This window comes from Ostrea edulis, chromosome 2 (assembly GCF_947568905.1).
Source record: "Ostrea edulis chromosome 2, xbOstEdul1.1, whole genome shotgun sequence".
NCBI classification, from domain to species: Eukaryota; Metazoa; Mollusca; class Bivalvia; order Ostreida; family Ostreidae; genus Ostrea; species Ostrea edulis.
This window is the reverse complement of record NC_079165.1, coordinates 19,769,847-19,782,173: the sequence shown is the minus strand read 5'-3', so window position 1 is coordinate 19,782,173 and position 12,327 is coordinate 19,769,847. Positions and strand designations below refer to the sequence as shown.

General features: G+C 36.5%; 1 protein-coding gene across 5 annotated transcripts in view; it reads right to left on the bottom strand.

Moving 5' to 3' along the window:
- LOC125667602 (frizzled-5-like) overlaps window positions 1-10,556 on the bottom strand; it is a 47,559-nt gene extending 37,003 nt beyond the window's left edge. The window contains exons 1-2 of one of the 5 annotated variants that reach the window (XM_048901185.2): window positions 10,249-10,556; window positions 9,645-9,964 (exon numbers count right to left, since the gene is read on the bottom strand). The gene's annotated coding sequence lies outside the window, so the exon portion shown is untranslated. Of the gene's footprint in view, window positions 1-47; window positions 151-4,627; window positions 5,584-7,664; window positions 7,960-9,644; window positions 9,965-10,248 lie in introns of those variants that run through there. The other 4 variants (XM_048901194.2, XM_056156312.1, XM_048901188.2 and 1 more) reach the window with 4 other exon arrangements.
- Between the last annotated feature and the right edge of the window lie 1,771 nt (window positions 10,557-12,327).

Below are 12,327 nucleotides of genomic sequence, written 5' to 3'. Positions count from 1 at the left end.
CAACAACCACAGTGAATTACACCCTCCCTTAGTACATGTACACCTACCTAAAACTTAAGAAATTCCCGTGTAAATGCAACATCAGGACCTTATCATGAAGCATGGCATTTGGAATATACAAAGCCTTGTCTGTTGATGGGTTCTGCAGAAGCCATATACGTCACGCATATTGGGATCGTAAATCAGGCATTTAACAAGGAATGCAAACATAAACATGCTAATACAACATAATCCTTCTTATTGTAGAACAACACATCATCAAGTTACTTTTCTCTAAATGTGTTTATAACTGTCCCTCAAAAACAACCTCGATATAGAAACCTTATTCACTCTAACACTGATTTTATTTGCAGCGGTTTTCAATCAAACTTTGCTCTTCACTAGAATTTGAAAGTTGATTTGTTGAATATTTTTAGTTGAAATTTACTAAAATGGGTCGTGTACTCGCGCGTATCAATCTTAATTCGTTTCTGGATCATAATTCAGTAAAACCTGGATGTTACCATAATAATAAATATTTTCCTGATAATGATGTTTGAAGTGTATAGTGTGACCTTGCAGTCTAAAATAAAAAGAAAGGCAAGCTGCCCACGGACCACGAAGTTCACCCGATTCATGGACCACGAAGTTCACCCGATTCACTTTGCTCTTTATACATGCATTGCCTACTTAACTCAATATTCGTTATCAAAACAATATCCAATGTGTTTAACCGACATTGTTGTTCTTGCAGGGAGTACGGTAAAATATTTCCCAGGGAAAACTCATATATACGATCTCTACCGTTGGACAACAATGACATCGGGAGTTTCGAGTTGAACACTACGTTAAGATGTTTTCACATACTTTACAGGCATTTGGACGAATTGTGGTCTCGTCTTCTTCATCCAATTTTCAAATATAATTCTGATGTTATACATTTATTGTGACTTAATGCCAGTTAATGGCCTTTAACTTGAACAATTTTATGAATTCTGGTCTGCTTGTTCCTCAAAGAAATACTTAAATGATGAGAGGGAGAGAATGATTGTTAGTACTTGTAGTAGATAATCGATTAGGATCAATATTCACCATATTTATTTTAAGTAGGGTGGGGGTATTGATGAAAACTAAGTGAATTTAGTAGGGTTTTTCCGAGAGATATGAACAACTCCTTCGGCGGAATGAACACCGCTTAAAATATGCGCATGGCGGTCCCACCTATAAATCCTTCGTTTCTATTCATCGGTTTGATAAATTAAGTTTATTTCATTCCTATTAAATATTAAAATTGTAATCGAACTTAACAAATTTTTATATTATTTGATGTTTAACGAATATTTACATTTCCAATGTTTTTGGCTTTGATATCATGACAAATTGTAATGATAGCCATTCCCCCATGAATGCGCTGCAGTTGTCAGCAATGCGCGTGAAACTTCATAAATGAATATTTACATTTACTTTTTAATCCTTTAATCAAAAGCATTACAAAGTTTTAATGAAATCTGCTTATAATTGTAAAGACCGAATCACGATAGTCTGTTAGGCGTATGAACATTTTCGAACGTGGCGTCTACATTTTGGCCCCACATGTGCAGAATGAACACAAATTAAGCGTTGTTGCCTATTCCCGTCTCAGACAACGTAAATGAACCTCATACGATGCCTATAGTAGTTGATCTTACCACTAATAAGGTTGATATTACCAACCAAATACAAGAAATCAATCCAAATGAGGAATTTCTTAATTCAGTAATTGTACTTTCAATTCTTCAAATTGACAACATGGCCGACTGGCACCGGTTCACTACATAGTAGTAATCGTACCTACCTTGTTTACAATTAGATACATTTGAAAAAAATATGAACAGTTTAAAATTCATATTGTACAACTTTTTAAATAATTTGATGATTATATTTCATTGAGAATCAATTCAAGAATTGGATTAATCATTTTTTCAGCACTGCGCACTTTTTCCTTTTACGATTTGATATTATATACATAAACGTGTATGTGCTGTTCCAATGACTACTTATTAAAAAAAAATAAGGTGGGGATTTTGAAATATAGATTAAAAATGTACGCATTTAAAGGGGTTTTAAAAATGTAAATAAAAGTAATGGATTATAATTTTTTGAAAGATGTAGTCTCATAACTGCAACGGTGTAGCAAACATTCTTTTATAACACGCGTTGTTCCATTTGTATGTGCACGCCGTTGCAGTTATGAGACAACATCTTATTCATTGTTTGATTATAGTGCGTCTATTTCACGGAGGAACAACACAACAGTGAAATTTGATATGGATGAAAAGTAGAGGGTATGTACAGCAATATTTTGAAATTAAAAACTTTCAAATTTACTTTATTTTGTCGAAAATTGTAGTTTTGATAGAAAGTAACTCGGGGAAAAAACCTAAAACCCATGGTGGACTCAAACCCGCGATCTACAAATCAGGGTCAAGTTACACAAAAGTTAGTTAAGTTTAACTGACATTTAACTTAGTTAACGCTAAATAAATGTTCGAGTTAATGGCAGTTAAAGTTGTCAGTTAAAGTTTACTAACCTACGTGCAACTGGGTCCAGTAGTCCACACGTTACTGGGCTAAACAATCAAATTTAAAAGGAATTTACAAATATTGCAGATATTCATATTTTCGTTCATGTTTTAAAAGGAAGGCAGTCATTATGGCGATGCAGTATACCTCCTTAACGACTGGGACGGCTCCGACAAAAATGAAAGTAGAATATAACTATAAAAAATTATTTTCACTTTTGAAAATACACGCGTGTATGAACTGCAATGCTCTAAGCCGGTATACTTTTCTTGACTACTAGCAAAAACAAATAAATAAAAAATAGGCAATTCGTGAACATTTCCTGGAATAGATTATATGTCACCTTTTGAAATTTTACATTCATTTTACTTTGAAGTTTAAAAATGATTCCTTATGAAAATTTAATATCTTAGTAGTGTGTGCATTTTTACCAAAGTACCGCGGCTGCGAGACAATACATGTACATTAGTACCAGACTTAGGGAAGTTCCTACCCTCTATAATATATCACCCTGTTTTTTGTCAGACCTTGCTCTTTTAAATTAAACAAACTTGTCCTGGTGAATTTTGACAAGTTTGAAAGAAAATGGACCTTTGCTTTCAAAGAAGATATGAAAAGTGTCACAAGTTCCTGGACAGACCACCTTCAGTTGTGCTTTCTGTTCGGATGATCGACGGAGAAAGAAAACAGGCAAAATCTCACATTACCCCTGGTGTATAAGCCTAAGGCATAATGGGTTTATTTAGCCAATTTCAGAGCTGTTTTATTCTGTATTCAGAAAATTATTATTCGAGTTTGAAATAAAGTATTTATTATTCTTTGACCGAACAGCAAATGTTGGTTGTCACATGTATGAATAATATCACATGGTTTGATATTTTCATATAAGATCAAGGTCTATTTATGTGGCCGCCAATGTCAAAATTGGCGTGACCTAATTCAATTTCAAAACTAGCTTAACGTCATCATCTTTCAATAACTAACAGGATATTAGACTTGGGGGTTGGGGGGGGGGGGTTACTTTATCAATATTCAGTGGTATCAAGCAAATGGATATAGTACTCAAACTGGTGACAGATCAGTCAACCACACAGCCCTTAGATCCTCATATTATTTCCTTTATACAAAGTTACTTTCGGATATAAAAATATGTACGAGGACAAGAATTTGACAGGTCCGTTGAAAGGGAGAGGGAAGGGGTGTCCTCTCTCTCTCTAGTTGTCATATTTATCACGTGTACAGATTATCTAATAGGTTCTGAATAATATGAAACACTGCGATTGATAAAATGCGGTCAGGGGTTCCTTTTTTCATGTTTGGTTTTACAAAATAGTAATTTGCCCCTTCCCCACTCCCGTTATTTTTTTCTCATTAACAACTTCAAATTAAATGGTTGTACAAGTATACCATTTCTTGTTGTAACAAGTATGAAAGTTATTACTAAATGTATTGTATATATGTATCAAGTTTGGTTATAAGCACACTTTACCTTTCCTAAAGCCTTGCTTCCTAGAATCATTCCGCGATTTAAAAAAAAAATGTTTTAGACATTTATAAATTATTTTATCTTTCCCCTAAGCAAAGTTAACAGAAATCAAGGATACATTAATGACAGCATACTGTAATATGCACAAACTTCCAAATAGGTTATAAGGGGACCCTATATAACTCGTGTCGAACATTTACATCTCAATTCTATATTCCATACAATCATGTTATGAATGACATTAAGTTTTCCTCGACAGGATTTGCAAACCAAATTTTATTTAAAATGGTAACTTATGACATAGCCTTGTCATTATTAGTGATAAGACTCGCATTTAATTACAATTTGTATTTATATACGCGGACAAGGTTTGCAACTGTCTGATTATGCGGTTCGTTTCTTGCATATTACAGAATATATTCTTTTAAGAAAGTACTACGTGGAAACTAGAGAAAATTACATACAACAAAGTTCCATGTATAATATTTACACTTACAGCAATCGATAAAGCAACTTATGGCCATCTGACTTTTTACGCATTCTACTTCCGCTTAATCGAACAGGTGTACATCTAAACAGAAGAAGAAAAAATCGACTCACCTATCAATCAGACTATGAAACCGGCAAATAGTAAAAGCACACGCGGCCACCTAACTAGCAGTCACTGCTGGGGGACAGTCATTTAGCGTACCTTTCTGGCTTATTTGATCGCTGAAGAACGCGGTCACCTTCTTGCGCGCGCCCTGCCTAATTGTGAAGAAACTCGTCCGTCAGTTGTCAGCGTGCTATTGAAATCGCCACTCTTGCTCTTTGTTTTTATGTTTCGGTTGACCTCATGCGCGTCAAGTTAAGACTTACAATTAATTGCTGGAGAGAGGCGGTGCGAAATTTTCCATTTTTCTTACGAATGAATTATGTATGCGTGGCTGTATTATAAATTGGTCCACGCATTGGCCAATATCAAATATACATGTTTATAAAGATTCCTCCAGGGTTTTTTTCTGTATATGAATCGCATCTAATGATTGCGACTTCATCGAAAAATCGGAATTTTATAAACAAGACTTAAGTTGCCCCCAAACTCCTCGTACCGGAGAAAGCTGATGGAACAAGTTGCAAAGGTAAAAAAAAAATCCCAAAACGAAAGACAAAGCACTTGTCCATATAGTAGAAGATGAACTGAAGATGATAAAAGTAACCAGAAGAAAAATAACTAGACCTAGAACCTGTAGAAGGCAAACATTAGAAACATTACTTCCCAGGGTTTTACTAAGGCTACTGAGAAACATTAACCAAAACAAATTGTATACAGATATACACTAAACCAGCGAGGCTTATTGTTGTATATTGTTTAACGTCCCACTTGAGAATCTTTCACTGATATGGAGACGTCACCATTGCCGGTGAAGGGCTGCAAAATTTAAGCCTGTGATCGGCGTTTACTGTCTTTGAGCAGGGAGGAGTTTTTAACGTGCTATATCTGCTGTGACACGGGACCTCGGTTTTTGCGGACTCGTACGAAGGACCGCCCCATTTAGTCGCCTCTTACGACAAGCAAGGGGGTACTGATGACTTATTCCAACCCGGATCCTCACAGGACCTAAACCAGCGAGGGAGAGCTGTACTTTATGTTCTACTTGCAGTTAAACTTTGGGCAACAAATCCGCTTAAGGGTAAAAGAAAAACTGATTGTTGTCAGAGAACCCAGTCTATAAGTCAGGACAATTTTACTTTACGTCCGGTGTAACGTGACTAATATAACGATCAATGGAAGGCAAAATTTCGGGAGACTCTTAACCGGCGGCCGGTGGACAGTAGTTAACAATCCAAATGATGTGTTTCATGCTAACGAATTTATAAGGTGCATAACAAAAGTAAATGTTGTGCAAAAGGATTTGGTTTCTCTTAACATGTCTGTTGACTATTCCACGCAGCCATGTGCAGGTTTTAATGAAGGTTTGCAGAGACGATAAGTGATATGCAACATACCAGATCCTTCGTCATACTAACCAGCAGTAAATAAGGTTAAGGTCCGCACTGTATAATCTTAGGAATAGTGCTTGTACACACCCTGTAGGATAGACACCCTGTAGTATACACACCCTGTAGTATAGACACCCTGTAGTGCGTGTCGTTTTATGTACATGCTGTATAACTTGACCGTTGAATTCCTCGCTTGAACGAGACCGGTCGTGATAGCTTAGTGGTATAGCGTTGGCTTCGTAACAAGGAGGTTGCGAGTTCGAGTCCCGCAGTAAGGCGAAAACATAAGTAGTGATTGCTACTTCGCCAAATGCTCGGCATTGAGAAGTGAGAGTCACGTGTCTTTCGGATATGACCTTAAAAAGGAGCTCCCGTGTCGCGACAGACGTTGGCACATTGAAGAACCCTTCCCTGAGCGCTAAGCATACAAGAAAACAACCACTCAATCCTCGCTTGAACTGACAAAGAGGACAGGGGTTGTGAACGCGAGAAATGCGCAGGTGTGAGTCTGCAATCATATTTAGCAGATGCATACAGCTGTATAAAAACAATGTAAACTTCAACGACCAGGTCAGATGTATATATTGTACAAGTGATTAATTGATTGTTTCACTGATATTGAGACGTCACCAGATGTTGATGAAGTACCACAAATTTAGACCTATGCTTAGCGTTCTGAGATAACATTAAATTTATCTTTCCAAACTTGTCCAAAGCTGAACTCTATCGCTATGCCTTCGCAAAGAAAGCCATTCACAAAACTTTACAGTTTACCTAAAATAAATACAATTACATGTACATTACTTTTGATGTTGTTTAAGTCCAAATGATCATAAATATATCTGATGGAATAAAAAAACATGATTTAGTTTTATTTGAAAGCATTGATTTTTATTTTAGCTTTATGGGGGACAAAACATGCCTTTGTCATAGATAGTCCACTAAAGGCTTCCTGCCACTGGACCTGTACGCATGCTCTCAGGAATGTGTGGTTTTAAAAAGGTTTGGTGATTCCGGAACATTGTAGCATGTGACAACAACATATTACAATACGTGTACATCTGCCTCGCAGAAGACCGTCTTTGTATTTAAAAAAAATGTTCTGCCAACTATGTATCGTTGATTTCATTTGAGTAAATTCAAAATGGACAAAGCAAGTGGGTTTTTTTTTAATTTAAAGTGAGTAAATCTAAGATCTTGCATATTTTTTAAAATTCCTTTCTGGCATTTATAAATGAAAATATCCTCTCGCACCACAATGAACATTTTTCATGTTTTACAAACAAGAAAATAACATATGACTGAGTCACAATATATATAGATATAATTTTCTTGACACAACGCGATAAGGTGAATATCATACGTGCATTAGAACACATAATGGATCATTAATAACAACTAAAATATAGACCGAACTAAACGGGTTTACACGGATTTGCACGGGCGCCAGTTGCTCGACTTCCATCACTGTAAACCCCCGACATACTGAATGACCGACCAATCAACTACATGTACTCCAAGGAAATGTTTTAACTGACATTTACTACGTTGGCTTTTATTTTCATTATCCTAAAATAAAATACTACAAATACACAGATCCCTTAAATAATTGTTGAAAATGAATGGAATAAACACTGAACACAATGAAACAAACCTTTCTCCTAACTACACAAAATGTATTCCGATTGTTCATCAAAACTTATGATTCATAGACCATCCTAGAAAAAAAAGAACCAAATGTCGGACAAAAAAGTTCCAATTTCCAAAGCAGCTTAGTTTCGCTGTCGGTTTTCAACAAACAGATAACCATTCTTAGTGAAGCGTAACACGTGGAAGATGACTTGCGCGCCAGTATACGTCTTAATTAAACGATTCTGGAGATTGTTTCTGATTTTAAACAGATTAACCTGCAACTCTGCACCGCTGACCCAACAAGAGAACGGTGTGTAAATTTATCCCGCGCTAATGAGCCAGGTAAGCTATGCCCTGTTTCCTCTGGCAGGAAAAATCCTGCATGTTTCACCCTGTCTCGGTTTTTCTCGATCTGTAGACCAGGTGGGCATTTAACCTTGAGATTATATATCATATCAAAATTATGTAATGGGTTATTGTACACAATAAGTGTTGGCATTTTTCGTGTAAAGTTATGTGAATCCTAACGTCTTGCGAATACAACACGATATAGAGCATTAAACTAGTCTTTCATTTTGAACGGAGAAACTAACACCGATAAATCCTAGTTGTATTTGTAAAACAGCTAAAAGTCGCTTAATCTAACACAACCCTTGCTACTGAATGCTTAATTTTTGCATTGTAATTCGCCGACTTTACCCATTTTTCCCTTGAGTCAGAAATAACAAGGTCTCATTGTTTCCTAGCATAACACAACAACATGTAAGACTGTATTGATGTAGGTATCTGATAACCCGACCTTTTGATCGCATGGCATGTCGAGGAAATAAACTCCCTCTCATATTCCCATGCCAAAAATACAGTTCTTGTCCATTATACATTATTTAGATTTATTTTTTCAGGTGTTATAGGAGACAGATAGTCATGTAGATTCTACACATTTAACTTTAGTAGATTCATCTCAATATTACCCCCCCCCCCCCAAAAAAAAAAAAACCCAACTTAGAAAGGGAATGCTGACAGAGTTCCAATAAAACGTAAATATTCGAGGGGAAATTTCGACTATCTCCCCACCACCCCGCCCCCACCACCACCACTTACGTTTGTATAATGTGAAATCTAATTAGTGACATGGTGTTTAAAAAGCAAGCTTGTTTGCGATATTTAAGTCTCTAAATCGGAAAAGTGTGACAGGCCCGTGATAGGGGACGGCCATTTGATAGAACAATTAGAAATGGCGGTCCATGGTGGTGGTTATCTGCAATCTGAGCTCCGAGACACCTGTTGAGCATGTAATTATTAATAAGGGGCATTTTATTTGTGTCGCTAGTTCATCGATTTAGTTAATAATCGAAAGCTCAGATTTCAGTTCTACAAATACAATCCCAAATCATTTATTTTCCCAATTATTTTTTTTAAGAAGTGAACAATAACTTCTCTAATAGATTCTATTCATCGACCAAAGAAAAACATCAATTCAAAATCTACTAAATTAGATGGTTACCACGGAAACTATGTAATATATCAAGTGCAAATATGAAAATGTTCTCATGATTTGTAAGGATTAAAAATGAAAACAAACACCACCACACTGAACATTCTGTACATTTTTGCCTACTATCAATTTTCATTTACTTTTTAAACTATACAACTAGTATGATGTAAAATATTGTTTAAAAATACCACGTTGTTTACAGAGTTTCGCAGTGAGAAAGTCAAAATTTAGACGAGGCCTTAGTTAAGATAATGAAAAAAAAAAACAAGTTTACAGTCTGGGCATGAGGCTAATCTAAATGCAAGTCCTTGATTAAATATCTCGAGATAAACGAGGGAAAAGGTCAACTATAAATTAACAATGGCTCGATTAAAAGAGCCAAGTAGGTCGCCTTGAAGGAAACCCAGAGTCTTTTTATCTTACAACATGGCTTGAAAAAGCAAAGAACTTGGTTTGAGGAAGCTGAAAATGACTAGTTGGAGGAGATAAAACATAAGCCTAATATACCTTATAGTTTCCTCCATTGCTCTGGCTTTCCTCTCTCTTTGAATGCTGTCCAGTGAAGTTTATGAATGCTCTTTCACTCCCTGTTTACTGTCACATGCCAATGTTATACAAATGCTACAGTCCGCTGCGACCGCTTACACCAAGAACGATGACATGTAATACGCTGTATCACATCTCAGACTCAACCGCCAAAGAGTGTTCCGATAGCAGGACGGTGTGCACGCATTAAAAGTCGTCTCTACTCGATATAATCCTCGGATAGGTGAAAGCGAGATGTCACAACTGCTTTCTGTTACTTTAATCCTTGCAGTCTACCGCCCCTGACGAAAACAAAAGTTCAAACTATTGAATTTCTTAATTTCTTTTCAATTTCTCTTTCTCAAGAAAAGCTAAACGCTATGAAATTGTATTCATGAGAGAGAGAGAGAGAGAAATTGCATAGCAACAGCACCTACTCAAAGTTATTGCATAGGTGCACAAAATAGAGTGATAAACTAGCGGTCTCTATTTCTTCAGCATCCATTTTAATCTCTCAATATATCAAAACACGTCGACGGAACGCATCAACCTGGTTTTAAGTTTTCAAAAAAAAACCTGTACTCACCTTTTTATAACGGAACCCCACTAGGCAGTATCTAAGGTGAATAATGGTCCTGCTCATGCAGAGAATCGGAGGGGAAATATGGTGTGCAACTCTGGCAGTTCTTATTAATTGGAGCACGAAGGATACCAAAAAACGTCAATTAAGTCACAAATATATAGTCATCTCCGGCAGATGTCACTTTTCATTAAGTGTGCTATCTTATCACTGAAATCATTACCAGAGTCCACTCGAGGAGCAATTCCTCATCCTTTCACCCCGAACCCTTCAACAACCCAAACTACATCTTCCAGGTTCTGTGTTGTTTCCTCGACATACATGACGTGCGATAAGACAGAACAAAAACCTATTGGCATGTGCTAAGTTTCAGCTCTGTTCGATTTCACGATGAAAGTTATATTATAACTTTATTGCATATAGTCATAATCTATCGGGGTTTTTACGACATTAAAATTGTTACTATTGATAGAAAATCCATCGACAGATTGCTGAAAAAATATTGATATGCGCATATGTCAATTGTTAATGAAATTTCTCTCATACACTTTTCTGAGGCACCCCCCCAAAAAAGAAGTCTGAGTTGTCCCAATTTGTGTGTAAACAATTAAAATTTTGCTAATGGCCAGCAGGGTTATGTAGTTTCAAATTTTTCATTGCAATGGCATTAATATGTTTCCAGAAAAAAAGTGTAGTAACGCTATACCATAATTGTGATTATTTTAGCCTATTCATAATTTAGTGCATTTAGAATCAGATACTATTTGGTGAAATGATGAATTAGTGATAATATATATTACTGTAAGAACTTAGGACTTTAGGACTGCGTACGGCGTGATATGATCAAATTACACAAGTACATACATTATACTTCAAATAAAAAAGAAGCTCCCCCCCTCCAGCACGACATTTACTTTATGTATCATACGATTATGTTAGAAATATCATCATAATTCGTATACTTAGAGAAAATATGTTGTTTTTGGACCATTTACCCATTAAAGACTGCTTAGGTGGACACTATGCTCTCATGGTGTTGTTTTGGAAAGCAATAGTGCCTGAGCGACAGCGAGGTCTCCTAGGCACCTGATCCCACCTCTGGTGTGTCCAGGGGTCCGTGTTTGTCCAACTATCTATTTTGTATTGCTTATGCAAGGTGAAAATAACGAACAGTGATCAATCTCATAACTCCTACAAGCAATGCAAAATAGATAGTTGGGCAAACACGGACCCCTGGACACACCAGAGGTGGGATCAGGTGCCTAGGAGGAGTAAGCATCCCCTGTTGACCGGTCACACCCGCCGTGAGCCCCATATCCTGATAGGTAAACGGAGTTATCCGCAGTCAAAATCAGTGTGCCAAGAACGGCTTAACAATCGGTATGAAACACGTCATACAGCATTTGACCCAATGCAAGGTTGTATTGACGAACTAGATCGTTATAACGACCATAGAATTTGCGAAATGCTGACTTCAATCGAGACTGTTGAAATCCCTGTACCATCAACTTGTTTGTCAGTAGCTTACCTCGATTTAAAAACTGACTATACCCAGAACATCATTCATTTAAGACGTAGGTGTATTTTGATTGCATGCACTTGTTAAATTTTAATTCATATTTTCTACATTTTCTAAAATACTTCGTAAATGAAAGGTGAAGATAACGAACAGTGATCAATCTCATAACTCCTATAAGCAATACAAAATAGATAGTTGGGCAATCTTTCCCTCCTATGCAAACAAAACAACGCCCTCTGGCTGGTACAAGTAGTTTTTATGAAAGAAAGATAACTCTGTAAAGCAAATGTTTATAACTAGGCATACTATCACTTATAGAATATAGACGACGTTATCCAATGAGATTCCTAGGATTTATCATGTGATGCACTAATATAAGCTAAAACTACACGATTACACTAAGGCCATCCTTAAAAATATCTTCGTTTCCCGCACCCGACCCGCCATTTTCAACATGGGTCGGTCAGTCGGTAGATTTTTTTTCCTAATTGAATGTCTGTCCAAAGCATTCATATATGGTTTCATGACAGTGTAGTTATTCAAATAAGCTTACTCCTCCTAGGCAC